The 16,408-nt window shown below is 50.4% G+C and overlaps 1 protein-coding gene across 3 annotated transcripts in view; it reads left to right on the top strand.

Moving 5' to 3' along the window:
- Window positions 1-16,408, top strand: part of APBA2 (amyloid beta precursor protein binding family A member 2) — a 232,895-nt gene that overhangs the window by 37,238 nt on the left and 179,249 nt on the right. For all 3 annotated transcript variants that reach the window (XM_059915337.1, XM_059915340.1, XM_059915336.1), the window contains exon 2: window positions 5,232-5,336. The gene's annotated coding sequence lies outside the window, so the exon portion shown is untranslated. The remainder of the gene's footprint in view (window positions 1-5,231; window positions 5,337-16,408) is intronic.

Raw genomic sequence — 16,408 nt, 5'->3', positions numbered from 1 at the left:
CAGACAAGGGCTCTCGCTAGAACCCACCCACGCAGGCACCCCGATCTTGGACGTCCAGCCTCCATAACTGTGAGAAGTAAATCCCTGTGGATGAGCCACCCCGTCTGTGGTGCTTGGCTATAGCAGCTCGAGCTGATTGAGACTGAGTGTGGCTCCCCTACGTGGTGCTGACCCACACTGAGAGGGCTGTGTTGGGCGAGGGCTGAAGCAGGAGCCCTGTTAGGAGCGGTTGATGGGGAGAGTGATTGCAGGAGAGGGTTCTAGAGGCGTCTGGCGCTTGAGGCAGCACAGTCCTGGTGGCTTGGAGGAGGGGAGGGAAAGGAGTCAAGGGGGACCCCAGCTGGGGGCTGAGTTGTCATCAGCTGGACAGGGGGAGGCTGAGTCTCGTGGGGGGAGGGCTTGGCCAGCTCGGATGTGCTGGGCACCAGGTGCCTGTTAGGCACATATTGGAGGTGCTGATGGGTGGATGGTGTGTGGGCTTCCAGAAAGTTCTGTGGGGTTGCATACACACCAGGGAGCCGTCGACTTAGGGCGGGCCCCTGATCCGTGGTCCTGGACCAGGGGTCTTGCACACTCAAGGACAGCCCACCCAGCGACGTGGTAAGCTACCGAAACTGTCACAGAGCTGGGGTGCATGCAGCCCGGGGGCCCCTGCTACCTGCGGTGAGCCTGTCTGCCCGGCCAGAAGGCACAGGTGTGATTTGGGCTCAGGACCTATTTCTAATCTTCACTTGTCTGGGGATCCCGCCAGGTGTCAGATCCCCTAAACTTCCCCCAAGTTTGTATCCATCAAATTTAGAATATATCATGTAGTATGCAGACATTTTAATCCATGTAGCGGGTCCATTGCGCAATTTGTGGCATTTCCATCATTTCACCTCTCTGATCATATTGAGGACATTTTTCAGATAGTCAGGGAAGTGTCATTTTGGCATAACACGAAATTACAACATTTTCGAAAGCGGGCAGAGTAGAAAACGATACCTAAAAATGCTTCAGTGCGGCCACATCATCACATTCTGCGTTGAATGCTTCACATGTCCCTAGAGGCTCCACCTGGGACTTAACTCTGCAACCTGGAGCGAGTGACTGGCCTTTCCTGAGGCTCTGCTGGCTTCGAGGATGGGCTGAGAAGAGAATCCCTCACCCCGGGAGGCTCAGCACCCCCTGGGTCGATGGGTCTGGACTCCCGCCTGGAGGGGAACCGTCCAAGTTGTAGTGTGCAAGGCAGGCGGCTCCCATCTGAGGACCAGGATGACCCTCTGCCCTGGACCAGGGGGGATGGATTGTCCCGATCTTTGTTCCTTATGCCTTGTGGGGTCTTCTGTGCTCTCCGCAGGGGCCTGGCCTGCCCCTCCCCTCCCCCACACCACTCGCTGAGGCTCCAGGAACCTTGGGGTCAGTGCTTTCCCAAGTTGCCGTTTTGGTGCCTTGGACAGTTGGTCCTGATTCTTTTACCCCAAACATGTGACCGGGTGGCCCTGCTGCCTTTGAAGCCTGACATGCCCGTTGTCATGTGCACCTGTGGGTGGGGGCCGTGAACCTTCCCAGGGCAGGTGTGCTCGGAGCACACCTGGGCTCCTGGGCACTTGTGGAAGGGCAGGGGTTTTCAGGTGGGATGTGCCCACGGACTTGAGTTTTTGTGAAGGACAGGTGGTCCCCATCCCGCCTTTGTCCTGGACACGGACAGCGGCCACCTGAGACTTCCCCTCATCATAAGGTAGTTCTGTGTTTAATTTTTTGAGGACCCTGCATACTGTTTTCCATAGTGGCTGCACTAATATTATATTCCCACCAACAGTGCACAAGGCTTCCCTTCTCTCCACATCCTTGCCTACACTTGTTATTTCTTGTCTTTTTGATACTAGCCATCCTAATGGGTATGAGATCTCATTGTGGCTTTGATTTACGTTTCCCTGATGATTAGTGATGCTGAGCATCTTTTCATGTGCCTGTTGGCCGTTTGTTTGTCTTCTGTCTCAGCTCTTTAGGGACCAGATGGAGAAAGGCCTTGCTGAGTGGACCGGGGTGGGAAAACCTGGGGGGCGGTGTGATTGGACCTTACCCCAGCTGAGAGTGGTGGCCTGGGGGGTGTGAGCAGGGCTTGGGGCAGGGCGGGGAGGCCTGGCCACAGCACATAGAAGGCTCTTGGCAAAAAGTGACTCTAGCAGGTTACAAAGGTTGGAGCTGCCCCTGACCCTGGGGCCAGGCCTGACCATATGAGCTCGGCCATTTTTCTGCTGTCCAGGCATCCAGGGGCCCAGTGCCAGTGGGGGCCTGGTGGAGGTGGGTGTGACACTGCCAGCACCATGTCCCTTCTGGCAGTGTCCCTGTGCCAGCCCAGTCCCGGCTTGGCTGATTCCAGCCGAGCCACCTACCCACACTTGTCACTGTTGGCTCTGAGGTGGTCCAAGGTTCTTAGTTACCAAGAGCAGAGCGCTGGTCTTGCCCTGACATGTGGTCACCGTCCTTCACCCATCTGATGCCGAAACTCGTCTTCTGTGCACCCGTGCCTATTCGAATCTCAGAGACAGAGTTTTGGGTGAAGTGGAAAAGAATAGCTTTACTGCTTTGAGGGACACAGTGAGCTCATGCCCTCAAAGCTGTGTGTCTTAATCTCGGGGAATTTGGTGAGGAGTTTTATAGCAATGGTTCAAGGGTGGGGTTGCTGATAAGGATCAGGGTGTGTGCAGGGCCTGCACTCCTTTAATCTGGCCTCAGATGGTCTCCTGATGAGCTTCTGTTGTTCTCGAGGTTCTCAAACTGTGACTTTCTCTCTGGAATGAAGATCGCTTCATCACGTAGTTGATGTCTTCCCTTTGTTGGGGGTTTTAGTTCTGCAGAAGAGCTCAAAGATATTGTTGTGTGTATCCCTTGAGGTGGAACCAGGACCCTGCCCCAAGGCTGCACTATTGTTTCTTGGCTATTCCTCCCTTGTCTCTGCATCCCCTCCCTTCCCTGATTAGCAACTGTTTGAACCTGCGCGTTCGAACTCAGGGAAGGTCATGGAGGCTGGAGTCTGTTCCCTACAAACAAGAAACGGGGGACACAGAAAGGCTTCCGTGCCCAGGAGCCCCACAGGGTCCTGCTCAGTTTCACGCCCATGTTCTTTCTGGGGTTGAGAAGCAGAGGTGGAGGGCATCCACTGGCCCCTGGGAACCTTGCTTTTCACTTCCAGTTAGTTCACAACCGTGGGGATTTATGAGCTGCTGGAGTGATTTGCATTTCCCTGCAAACCCTTTTTCAGGGCACACCATGTGAGTGGCTGGGCACAGGGAGGGAGGCACTGTGTCACCTGCGTCCTGCTGGACGTCACAGCAGATGGAGCCGAGGGCCTGAGCCTGGCACGCACTGGGGTGGCCCCACTGGTGGCTGTTGGACGGAGGGTGGATGGACCATTGACGGAAGACTCCCTGGGCCCCAGGCAGCCACCCCTACCCCCTGTGGCGGGCCTGTGGAGCAGGAGCATGGCTGAGACGCTGGCTGCGTTTTTAGCCTCAGGGACACGCCGCGCATGGCAGCCTGCAGCCTGTGGCAGGTGACGGGTGGGTGGGTTCAAGGCAGTTTTGCAGCACTGCGAGCGTGCAGCTTCAGGGGCTGGCAGGCACTCAGTGTGACTTCAGCGATCTCAGTGGCGTGCTCCATTGCTTTCCGTCCGCTGTAGCTGGTGCCTTTGACCCCAGCCTGATGCTCCATCCTCGTCTCTCAGAGTCGCTTCCCCACCTTTGCTGCTTTTTGCATTTATCCTCCCCTTTCCTTAAGGCTGGGATTGAGGCCCATGTCCTCGGCTTGCTGGCTGCAGTGGCATGTGAAGTCTCTGGAAAGCTGTGACTTTGGCAGGCCAGGAGCCTAGAGGGAGCAGGAGATGTGGCTGGGAATGATTGTGAAAACTGCAGAAACAAGACAGGCTGAGAAGATTGCGGTTACTGCTGGAGTTCAGGGACGCCTCTCCCAGTTGGGTTTTGAAGGATGAATAGTAGTTTGTCAGTGAGATTCTAGAGGCGTGAAAAGGGAATGGCTGAAACACTGGCCTGGAAGGTGTGAGACCCCGACAGCATGGGGTCTTGGGGGTGTGACAGGGGTGAGGCTTCAGGGATCGGCAGAACGCAGACCCGGGAGCTCATGGTCCAGACCTGATCACCGCGTGGTGCAGCACCATGCTTCCAGACCCCATTAGAGTCCCTGGCTGTAGGTGGGGGCAGGCACGGTGTGATTTGGGCTGGGTGTCATCTGCATGGAGGGTGGAGGGGGTCCGTGATTGGATTTAGGAGGCCTCCAGCTGGGTGGCCTGCTCTGTGGGCAGGAAGCATGGCAGGAGCCCTCCGCATCAGAGCTCGAGGACTCTCGTAAGTTAATGGGGGTCTGTGCCCTCACTGGACAGGCAGGGAGACCAGGCTGCCGGTGCTGGAGTGGGGCCTGATCCCCACATCTCAGCGCCCCTGGCATCCTCCGAGAGGAGGAAACGGAGCCCCAGGAGGTTCTGGAGCCTTCGCAGGCTGTAAGGGCAGAGCTAGGTCTGAGCCAAGGTCTCTCCGTGGCCCAGCTGTATGCAGAGATGCAGGCGCCGCCCCTGCCAGGGTGGCTCCCCCACGTGTCGGGGCAGACGATGTCCCTTGCACGCGGGGTGGCTTGTGCTGCACACCCGCACATGCACACACTCACCCTTTCTTTGACAAGACTTTGTTTAGTGCATTTTGTAAAATTCCTACCCCCACTGTGCTGTGTGCAATGCACAGAATTTTAAGATAACCCAGACATCACCAAGCTCTGTATCTTGTGTAGCATTTTGGTTTTTTGGGGAAAACAAGTTGGGGACAGAACCTTGAAGAATATGCTTCCTTTCCTGTCAGAGCAAAAGGAACCTGTAGTCTTAAGGCCACGGGGTTTCCTGCATCTTCCTCCAAAAGGGTTAGAGAAATGCATCCCCAGGAGAGCAGGGCCGGTGGCTGCGTCCTGAGTGCCTGCTGGCCTTCGGGAGTAGCGGGAGGGCTCCCCTGAAAACTTGGGGAGACTCATGATCACCTTGCCACTCTTTGATTTTCAAACTGTTGGGTGGCTCTGTGGACCCCGGGAGCTCTGATCACAGAGTCCTGAGCTGCTTCGACGTCAGGCACAGGGAGCTTTACTGAGCCTGTGATCCGGCACCGCATCGGAGAACTTCCTTCTGCTCGTACAGGAGCAGCCTGTGTGTTCAGCCCACTGATGCCAGCCCGTGTACGCTTTCATTTCAGTCTCCGGAGCGTCCGAGCGTCGCTGCGTCTCGTCGGGGGAGCCGACGGCCAGGCCGGGACCGATCTGCGGATGGCCCAGGGTCCCCAGGCGCCTGCAGCTTCCCGGTGAGTAGGACCTGCGGGGTCACCACGCTGTCCGTCCTGTGTGCCTGGTCATCTGAGCATCTGCACTCACGGGCTTCCCCGGGGGCTGGGGGACAACCGGGCCCGCCCCCCTCATCCTTCTCCAGCAGAAGCTCCAATGCAGCTACACTCAACGTTTTTCACCGTTTTCTGTTTTGACAAATTGATGAGGAGAAAGATGAGTTTGGGGCGTCCCCAGAGGACAAGCCGCGCAGAGCAGACGTGGTTTCCTGTCACCCTTCTTCTCTCCTTTCAGACCCACCTTGTCCCCTTCTGCCGCTGGGGATGCTCCAATATGAGTGGCGCCGTTGCCCCCTTCCCGTTAGGGTGCTGATAGGCCAGGTTGTGATATTAGGGGAATGCTGGCCTCATAGAATGAGTTAGGAAGTGTTCCTTCCTCTTCTAATTTCTGAAATAGAGTATAGAGAATCGGTATCATTTCTTCCTTAAATGTTTGGTACAATTCAGCAGAGAAACCATCTGGGCCTGGTGATTTCTTTTGGGAAAGTTATTAATTATTGATTCAATTTTTAGGATACATATAGTTATTCTGTTTGTCTATTTCTCCTTGTGTGAGTGAGTTTTGGTAGTACGTGTCTTTTAAGGAGTTGGTCTGTTTTATCCAAATTATCAAATTTGGGGGCATGGAGTTCTTTGTAGTACTCCTTTATTATTATCCTTTTAATGGGATATTATTATCCTTTTCTATGGGATCAGTGTTGATGACTCCTCTTTCTCTTTTGGCGTTGGTAGTTTGTGTCTTCTTTTTCTTGGCTAACCTGGTCAGCAAAACAGATTTTGGGTTCATTGATTTTCTGTATTTCCTCTTTGTTTTCAATTTAATTGATTTATGCTCTAATTTTTATTATATTTCTTCTGCTTGTTTTAGGCTTCAGTTTCTCTTCATTTTAGTTCCCAAGGTACACGCTTAGGTTATTGATTTGATATCTTTCTTCTTTTCTAATGTATACATTTAATGCTATATATTTCTAAGCACTGCTTTTGTTAAATACGTTGTAGAAATTCTGACAAGTGGTATTTTTGTTTTCATTTAGTTAAAAAAACAAAAAATTTTTCTTTTCATAGTTCCTCGTTGACCCATGTGTTGTTTAGAATTATGTTGTTTAATTTCCAGATATTTGGGGATTTCACCTATTTTCCTTTATTGATTTTTAGTTTAATTCCATTCTGGTCTGAGAATGTACTTTGAGTGATTTCAACTTTTAAAAAACTTGTTCAGGTGTGCTTTATGGCCCAAAATGTGTTCTGTCTTGGTGCTATGGTCTGAATGTTTGTGTCCCCCCCAAACCCCACCCCAAATTCATCTGTTGAAATCATAACTCCCAAGGGGATGGTATTAGGAGGTGGGGCCTTTGGAGGGTGACTAGGTCATGAGGGTGGCATGCTCATGAATGGGATTAGTGCCCTTATGAAAGGGACCCTGCAGAGCTCCTCACCCCTTCTGCCATGTGAGGACACAACAGGAAGTCTGAGATCCAGAAAGGGGCCCTCATCTGACCAGGCTGTCCCCTGATCTTGGACTTCCAGCCTCCCGAACTGTGAGAAATAAATTTTTGTTGTTTGTATGGCACTGTAGTATTAATATTTTATTATAGCAACCCATACGGACTAAGGCACTTGGTAACTGTTCCATGCGAGCTTGAGAAGAATGTGTATTTTGCTATTGTTGAGTGGAATATTGCATGCATGTCAGTGAGATCCAGGTGATGGATAGTGCTGTCCAGGTGAACCATCCTTGCTGATTTTCTGCCTGCTTGTTCTGTCAGTTACTGACAGCGGATGTTGACGTTGTCAGTTATAATAGTGGATTTGTCCTTCTCTCTTTGCAGTTCTATCAGTTTTGCCTCATATATTTTGATGCTCTTTTAAGTACATAGCCATTTACGATTGCGATCTCCTGTTGGAGAATTGAATTACGTATCATGCGGTAATGCCCCCTCTTTATCCCTGACAGTTTTCCTTGTTCTAAAGTGTGCTTTGTCTGAAATGAATATTGGTACCCCAGTTTTCTTTTTTTTTTAAATTTTGAAATGAGATTATTGTTTGTTTATTTTTTATTGGAGTATAATTGCTTTACAGTGTTATGTTAGTTATGTTATGTTAGTTTCTGCTGTACAATGAAGTGAATCAGCTATATGCATACATATATCCCCTCCCTCTTGGACCTCCTTCCCCCTCATCCCACCCATCTAGGTCATCACAGAGCACCGAGCTGAGCTCCCTGTGCTTCAGTTCCCACTAGCTACCTATTTTATACATGGTAGTGTATTTATGTCAAACCTAATCTCCCAGTTCATCCCACCCTCCCCTTCCCCCACTGTGTCCACACATCCATTCTCTACGTCTGCGTCTCTATTCCTGCCCTGCAAATAGGTTCATCTGTTGGTACTACGGTTTTCTTTTGATTGGAATTAGCATGGTATATCTTTCTCCATACCTTTACTTTCAACCTAAAAGTGTCTTTATATTTAAAATGGGTTTCTTGTAGACAGCATGTAGTTGGGTCTTGTGTTTTCATCCACTCTGACAAACTCTGTCTTTTAATTGGTGCATTTAGACCATTTACATTTTAAATGATTATTGATGTATTTAGATTGATATCAAACTTCTCTTTTTTTAAATTAATTTTTATTGGAGTATAGTTGATTTACAATGTTGTGTTAGTTTCTGCTGTACAGCAAAGTGAATCAGTTATACATATACATATATCCACTCTTTTTTAGATTCTATTCCCATATAGGTCATTACAGAGTATTGAGTAGAGTTCCCTGTGCTGTACAGTAGCTTCTTATTAGTTGTATATAGTAGTGTGTCAATTCCAATCTCCCAACTGATCCCTCCCCCCACTTCCTCCTTGGTAACCATAAGTTTGTTTTCTGCATCTGTGACTCTATGTCTGTTTTGTAAATAAGTTCATTTGTACCATTTTTTAGATTCCACATATAAGTGGATAGCAAACTTTTCATTCACTGTCTTCTCTTCTTGCCACTTCCTTTTCTCACTTCTCTGGTTTTCATTGACCATTTTATAGGAATCAACTATATTTCTCTTAGCTTATCATTTTTAATTCTTTTAAAATTTTTTATTGTTTGACTCAGAGTTTACAATATACATTTTTAAGTAATCTAAAGTCCACCTTCAAATAACACAATACTTCTTCAGATTTAGTGCAAGTACCTTAAAACAGACTATTCCCAGTTCCTCCTTCCCGTCCCTTGGGACACTGCTGTCATTCATTTCCCTTACCCATAAGCTAGAATCATCACAATACATTGTTACTATTAGAGTTTTAAATAGTTATCTTTTAGATCAAATAAGAGTAAGAAAAGTATAAGATTTTATTTTACCTTCATTTATTCCTCCTCACACACTCTTTCTTTCTTCATATAGATTCAGGTTTCCAACGTATATAGTTTTCCTTCCACCTGAAGAAGAATCTTTTAATATTTCTTTCAGGGTATGTCTGCTGGTGACAAATTCCTTCAGTATTTGTTTGTCTGAGAAAGTATTTATTTCTCCTTCACTTTTGAAAGATAGTTTTGCTGGATATAGAAGTACAGGTTAGTGGAGTTTTTTTTTTTTTTTTTCTTTTAAAGCTTTGAAGATTTTCATCTACTCCCTGCTTGCTTGCATAGTTTCTCACAAGAAGTCTGATGTAATTCTTATCTTTGTTCCTTTATAGATAAAATGTTTCCCCACCTGCCTCTAGCTTATTTCTTGATTTTCTCTTTGTCTTCAGTTTGCTACAGTTTGAGTATGATATGGCTAGGTGTAGTTTTTGTTGTTGTTTTTTATGTTATTGCAGTATAGTTGATTTACAGCGTTGTGTTAATTTCTACTGTACAGCAAGGTGATTCAGCTATACATATGTATACATTCTTTTTCATATTCTTTTCCATTATGGTTTATCACAGGATATTGAGTATAGTTCCTTGTGCTATACAGTAGGACCTTGTTGTTTATCCATCCTATATATAATAGTTTGCATCTGCTAATCCCATGTTGTTGTTTTGTAAAGTATTTATTCTGCTTGGTGTTCTTTGAGATTCCTGGATCTGTGTTTTGGTGGTGTCTTGTTAATTTTAGAATAAATGTTGGCCATTATTAGCTCAAATATGTTTTCTTCCTCATTATCTCTTTTGTTTCCTTTGGGTCTTCAGTTACACATATGCTGTATCTTTCAATATTGTCCCATGGTCCTTGGATGCTCTGTTCTATCTCTGCTTTCACCCCCACACTGGCCTTTTTTATTTTACATTTCAGTTTGGGAAGTTTCTATTGGCCTATCTTCCAGCTCCCTGATTTCCCCCTCAGCCGTGTTGAGTCTACTGATGAGCCCGTCAAAGGCATTCTTCCTTTCTATTACCAGTTTTTAAAAAATTTCTAGCATCTCTTTTGGATTCTTTCTTAGACTTTCCATCGTTCTGCTCTTATTACCCATCTGTTCTTGTATGCTGTCTACTTTTCCCATTAGAGCCCTTAGCATATGAATCATAGCTCCTTTAAATTCCCAGTCTGATAATTCCAAAGTCTGTGTCATATCTGAGTCCGGTTAGGAAGCTTGCCTTATCTCTTTAGAATATGGGTTTTAAAAAAATTGTTTATTTTTTTGCCTTTGATATGCTTTCTAATTTGTTGTTGAAAGTCAGATATGTTATAATGTAAAATAGGAACTGAGGTAACATGCCTTCTTGTGGGAATTTGTGTAAATCTCATTAGGAGCTGGGCTGTGTGTCGTGTCTGCTGAAGCTGTAGGTTCCAGAGGCTTCAGACTCCTCCAGTGGCCTTGGTTTGGCCTCCCCTCTGGACACTGGGCTTCCCTCAGTCCTGCTCCTCAGAGAGGGTCTGGTCTTGGAGCTCCTTCGGCTGGAATCCACTGTTATCAGACAGGAGCCCTGTTGGTGTGGTGGGAAGGTGTGGGGGAGGGGATGTGTTACCTGAAAACTGGGTTCGCCTCTTGGTGGGTGTCGAGCCAATAGACACAACTAAGCGAAGATTGGGAGAAAGAAGGATTTATTACTTGCAGCAAGTAAGGAGAACACCAGGGATCTTTCCCAAAGCAGCGTCTCCCCAGCAGCAACATTGGGGAAGTTTTAAGCTTAAGGGTACATGCATATTCATGAGGGGGCTTGAGAAGAGCAGAATTCAGCATAGAACTTCAATCAGCAGAGTCCAAGCTTTAGTTGATTGAAGTCATGAGGGTCAACATCATCATTCCATCCTCCAGCTGGGTGGGGGCCTTAGTTTCTGCAGAACTCAAAGGCATGTTATTATGTGTATCCCCTGAGGAACCAGGACCCTGCCCCAAGGCTGCATTATTGTTTCTTGCTGCTCCTCCCTAGTTTCTGCATCCCCTCCCTTAAGATCATTAATTACTGAGACCTCTTCAAGGGCAAGCACTGTGGCCAAGCTTAGATCACAAAATAGCTTAGGCAAAATGGGTTCTCTTATGTCAGGAAAGCCGTCCCTGGTTCTCTTTCTCTGGGGACTCCCTAACCTATCTGCTTACAGAAGCCTTCTCTTATCTTATGATTAAATTTCCATCGTTAGATGGGCCTGTGTTCCCAGGCTGTTCACCTTCACAAGTGACTTTTCTTGTGTAGCTTTCCCAACCCCATTAGGTGAAACAGGAGGGCTAGAGGGGCTGCAGTAAGAGGAATGCCCCTCCTCCAGGGCAAGGTTCTGTCAAGCCTTACCCCTGGACAGCAGGCCTTGTTATGGAGAAGGCTCTGGGTGTTTGCCAATGGCTACCTTCCTCTCCCTCTGCCAGAGCCAAGAGGAGTTGTTTCTTGACCCTTCAGATTTCAGGGGGGGCCTTCTGCAAACTCAGTTCACTGATGGGTCTAAAAAAAGTCACTGATTTTCAGTTTGACCAGCTTTTTCTTATTTCAGGACGTGAGTGATGACTCTCAAAGCTCTTTCCATGTTGGGCTGAAATCTGGTCCTTCCCTGGCTATGATTTTCCTTATGACTCTACTACCACCTGAATCATGTTCATTATTTGATGGTTTACTCTTTTTTTTGCCTGTCTTCCCCATTGGAACATAAACTCTGGGGGGCTGGAACTTGGTCTCTCTGTTCCCTCTGGTTCCCAAACCCAGAAGAGTGCCTAGCAGTGATGCCAAATCCAGCCTCTGTACCCTGAGGTCTAATTAAATCTCGGAGAGAGAGTTTTGGGTTAAGTAGAAAAGAATAGCTTTATTGCTTTGCCAGGCAAAGGGGGCCACAGAGGGCTTGAGCCCTGGAAAACTGTGTGTCCTGACCTGGAGGGGGTAGTGAAGAGTTTTATAGTAATGGTTCAGAGAGGGCGTGATCTGCTCATGGACCCTCTTCTGATTGGTTGGTGGTGAGGTAAGTGGGAATCAGCATCATCAACCTTCTGGTTCCAACTGGTCTGGGGTCTGTGTGCTTGTGGGCAGCACACAATTAACTTCTCCCACCTGGTGGGGGTTTCAGCATCTGCAAAACAGCTCAAAGATATTGTTATGTGTATCCCTTGAGGGGGCACCAGGACCCTGTGCCAAGACTGCACTATTGTTTCTTGACTGTTCCTCCCTTGTCTCTGCATCCCCTCCCTTCACTGATTAGCAACTGTTTGAACCTGCCTGTTGAAACTCAGGGAAGGTCATGGGGGCTGAATGAAGCCTACTTCCTGTAATCAAGAAATGGGGGACACAGAAAGGCTTTTGTGCCCAGGAGCCCGACAGGGTCCTGTTCCGTTTCAGCAGGTTCTGAATGAATAAACCAGAAGTGATAAATAAAGAGGCCAAGCCACTTGGTCACAGTGACGGCTAGTTTGTAGGATTTCTCTTGTGCTTTATGGTTTTGGTGAATCTGAAGCACAGATGAGGGAGCCTGTATCCGGGAGGCTCCGGAAGTCCACAGTGAATGGAGGAAGTGGCCCACAGCTGCCACGGGAAATGCAAGATGATGATGGTGCTGGTGGTGGTGCTGGGGCCATGGCCACACCAGGCAGCAGGGCGGGCCCAGCCACACAGAGGCAGGTGGGCTCTCCTGCTGTCACTTCTAAATCACTAGCTGTTTTGCCCTCTTACTGTGGATGAACCTTCCATCCCGCCCCTTTCCCTATGCCTGCAGTACTTTGTTTTGGGGATCGCAATAGCAGGCCTTCCGCGCATCAAGAAAAACAGAATCGCCCCCGTCCTCCATGTCTTGTCAGCGATCCCCCCGCCAGCATCGAGTCTCATGAACAGATTTTTAAACCGTTGCCATCTGCTCTGCTCTTAATTGCAAGTGTAAAAAATATTATTTTCCTAATTGCATCAGGGGAAGGGGAAAAATATGTATTCCTAAAGACCAGAGTTCTTGAATGAGGCAGCCTGGCTCTGCTGCCCACTCGCTAAAGATAATGTTGCTTCTTTGCTCAAATGGAAGCACTTTATAGTGGTGGTTTACTTACAGGGTAATATTGGCCCACTTACATCTATAGAACAACAAGTTAGGAGAAGGGGGAAAGTGGCCCATTTGCCATGGAGGCCCCGAAGATCCTGTCCCCCCACCTCTCAGAGGGTCCAGCCCCCTGCCCCACCAGCAGTGTGCTGTCAGGGGTATGCCCTTGTGACCCCTCCTGCTGCTGGGGGCGTTTCCAGATGCAGGCCAAGTGTCAGGGCTGTTTTCACCCTCAGAAGCTTGTGAATTCGGTCCGGGCTGGTGCTGGGCTGGTAGTGCTAACGCCAACCTAGGGGCTGGTGTCAGAGCAGTGCATCCCACCCAGACGACGGACATGGCAGCATTTTCTGTGGTTCTGAACTGGGTTTGGGGTGACAGAGAACAGAGTGCATGCGTGCACGGCACTTGTGTGTGGAGTCTTGCGGCTGGAGGACACCAGGTCCAGCCTGTTGGAGGAGGGCGTGTCCTGGCTCGGACCCCCTGTGGGGCTGACACTGGTGTCCCCCAGAGACTTCAGAGCTGGAGGCCACTGTCCCCACTACATCCAATCACCTGGAGTGCCAAGAAACGAGTGAGGCATAGCTTTATCTTTGCCCCCACTGTCCCTCTGAACCTGCTCCAGGGGCTAGTTCTTTCCCTGCCCAAATGACCCTTCAGGGAGGCCCTGGAACTTTCTGTTGTTCTAAGTCAATAACATGTTCTCCGGTGACTTTCAATCCCAGGAACAGTCTCATTTCAGGAATAAAGGTGAGTCATCGTGAACCTTCCTGAGCTTCTCCTGTCTGGCTGGAGCCTGACCCATCTTGGGAGTGGGCAGTGGAGGGAGGGTTATGTGTGTCCTCTTTTCCCGTTGCTGTAGGAAGGGGGACCCCTTCCAGGGCCCGAGAGTGGGCTCTTGTCGAACACTCAGAAATGAATTGTTGGGACTTCCCTGGTGGAGCAGTGGTTAAGAATCCGCCTGCCAATGCAGGGGAAACAGGTTCGAGCCCTGGTCTGGGAAGATCCCACATGCTGTGGAGCAACTGAGCCCGTGCGCCACAACTACTGAAGCCCATGCGCCTAGAGCCCATGCTCTGCAGCAAGAGAAGCCACTGCAATGAGAAGCCCACGCACCGCAACAAAGAGCAGCTGCCACTGGCCACAACTAGAGAAAGCCCGGGCACAGGAACGAAGACCCAACACAGCCATAAATAAATTAATTAATTAATTGTCCGAAGAGACACACGTGCTGACAAAGCAAGAGACTTTATTGGGAAGGGGCGCTCGGGCGGAGAGCAGTGGGGTAAGGGAACCCAGGAGAACTGCTCTGCCATGTGGCTTGAAATCTTGGGTTTTATGGTGATGGGGTTAGTTTCTGGGTTGTCTCTGGACAGTCATCTTGCTTGGCCCATATTTGGTGACTCAGGGTCCTTCCCGGTGGTGCGTACATCTCTTAGCCAAGATGGATTCTAGCGCAAAGGACTCTGGGAGGTTGTCAGGACATATTATGGGCTGGCATCTCCTCCCTCCTTTCAGCCCGTCCTGAATTCTCCCGGTTAGTTTTCGGTGGCAGCACCATGTTCCTTATTGGGATGTCCTGTCGTGAGACAACTCAGGCAAGCGCTTATCATCATTCCTGGCCAAGGCGGGTGGTTTCGGTCAGTGGTTCCCTAACACCATCTCTTGCCTCTGGTGGCCAGGGTTGGGCCACGAGGGTCAGAGCCTCTGGGTAAAAGGTGGTCTTACCCCTCAAGGGGCTGGGTGGCACTGTCAGGGGCCAGCAGACGTTACTCCTGCATCATCCTCTCCAGGGGCACTTCTGTGGGTCTCTCAGAGATGCTACAGCTTGGAACTCGCAGCTCATGCCCGTGACTGGGGGACACCTCACTGGTCTGGTGCCCATGACTGCTCTGTCCACCCTTTGCATCGGTGTCCCTCCAGGCCCATGGACAGTCCATGCCCCACACCCATGGGCCGTAAGCTACACCTCCTCCTCCCTCTCAAGGGTGACTCTGGCTATGGCCTCCTGCCATGGATTCTCATGAGACCCAGGCGCCAGCCCCAAGCTACTGGGGACTCAGGGTGGCCGTCCGAGGGTCTAGAAGCCCGGCTCCGGAGGTGAGATGGAGTCACCTGGCCCTCCTGATGGAGTACAGAAAGCCCCCTGCCCTTTCTCCTGGTCTCGTGTGGGCCAGATGATTGGGAAAACAGGCTTGGGAGCAGGGTGGGGCGTGTTTGTCAGTGGAGGACGTGGGCGTGCTGGCCACCTCTGCTGGTGCTCGGGGCTGGCAGGATGGGGCGCGTTGCACATCCCATTCAGCGGCCCCAGGCGGGTCATTCTGGAGCTCCTGGACTTTGGAGGTGGCCCAGGAATGGGAGGATCTGGGGGGTGGATCAGAGCGAGCCTCCTGCCTCTGCCCAGTGACGTGGGGACGACTAGGCGTGACCTCACACCCTTGTCGGTGGGTTCAGGTCATCACGGCAGTGCTGCTGCTTCAGGAGGTGGCTGGAGAGACACCCCCCCACCTCCCCCACTTTGCAAAGCTGGACAGATAACGACCACTTCTAGAGTTTGCCGAGGGAGCGCCACACGTTCTAGGAGTTGCTTCTCTCTGTGGAGAGTCTTTGTGTTTCTTCACATTAGCACTTTTTAAAAATTACAATTTTAGTCTTAATTGTATGTATTTGGGGATCCCATTTAAGTCCCTGGAAATAATTGCAGGGTAATATTTTGGGAAGTTATGTTATAATGCACAGATGTTGCCGTGGAGAAAGGTCCTTGGGGGTGAACCTGGGCCCTGATGGAGAGAGGTCCAGGGCGGCTTCTGCCACAGGTCCATGACCCCCTCCCCGGCCTGGCTCTGGGCGAGGCTGCAGGCAGAGCCTCTCTGAACACAGCATCAGCTGAATCCGCCCTCCTTTCTGAATCTGGAGTTGCCAGGTCCCAGGAAACCAAGGGCCGAGCTGGTGGCATGGGGGTGATGGGGGAGGGAGGGGAATGCCCGAGGTGGGGAGAGCAGGAGGGGTGAGTGGGCGAGGTGCTGAAACAACCCCCGCCAGCAGACTGCAGAGGTGTTGCTGGCAGGTGGGGCTGTCAGATTCGCCTGGAGCTTTTCCAAACCCTGGGGCTCCTGAGTGGGCCCGGTGGGCCCCGTGTGAGTCCAGGCTCTGTGCCCAGGATTCGTGGGCGCAGCGAGGGGCTGACCCATGGCAGAGGGGTTTACCATCTGAGGACTGCCCTCCCCTGGGGATATCTGGGAGGAGCGCAGAGGGTGTCTCCCCTGCTCACGTGAAGGATGTGGGCACTTGCTGGCCCCTGGGCAGCCACGGGGGAGAGCTGCTCCCGTGACCAGAGCATGCCAGGCCTACTGGTGTCCCAAGAGCCTTCACAGCTGCCCAGTGGGCCTCTCCGCAGTGTCCTTGTTGACTTCGAGCCAGCAGTCCTGGGCGGTCCCTGCCCGTCCCTCCTCCTTCCATCCTGCGGAGCGCTGGGCGGGGGCCTCTCAGAGAAGGGGAAGTGTCAGCCCGCTCCCCAGGCAGCACCTGCTCGGTCCTTCCCATGGCTGCTGTGGCCCAGGCACGACTCGCAGTGACCCGTGCAGATGTTTGTCTTCAGCACTTCCTGGCACAGAGTCACAGTCATC

Source organism: Balaenoptera ricei, chromosome 2 (assembly GCF_028023285.1).
Source record: "Balaenoptera ricei isolate mBalRic1 chromosome 2, mBalRic1.hap2, whole genome shotgun sequence".
In the NCBI taxonomy this organism is placed as follows: Eukaryota; Metazoa; Chordata; class Mammalia; order Artiodactyla; family Balaenopteridae; genus Balaenoptera; species Balaenoptera ricei.
This window is presented reverse-complemented; position numbering and strand designations above follow the sequence as displayed.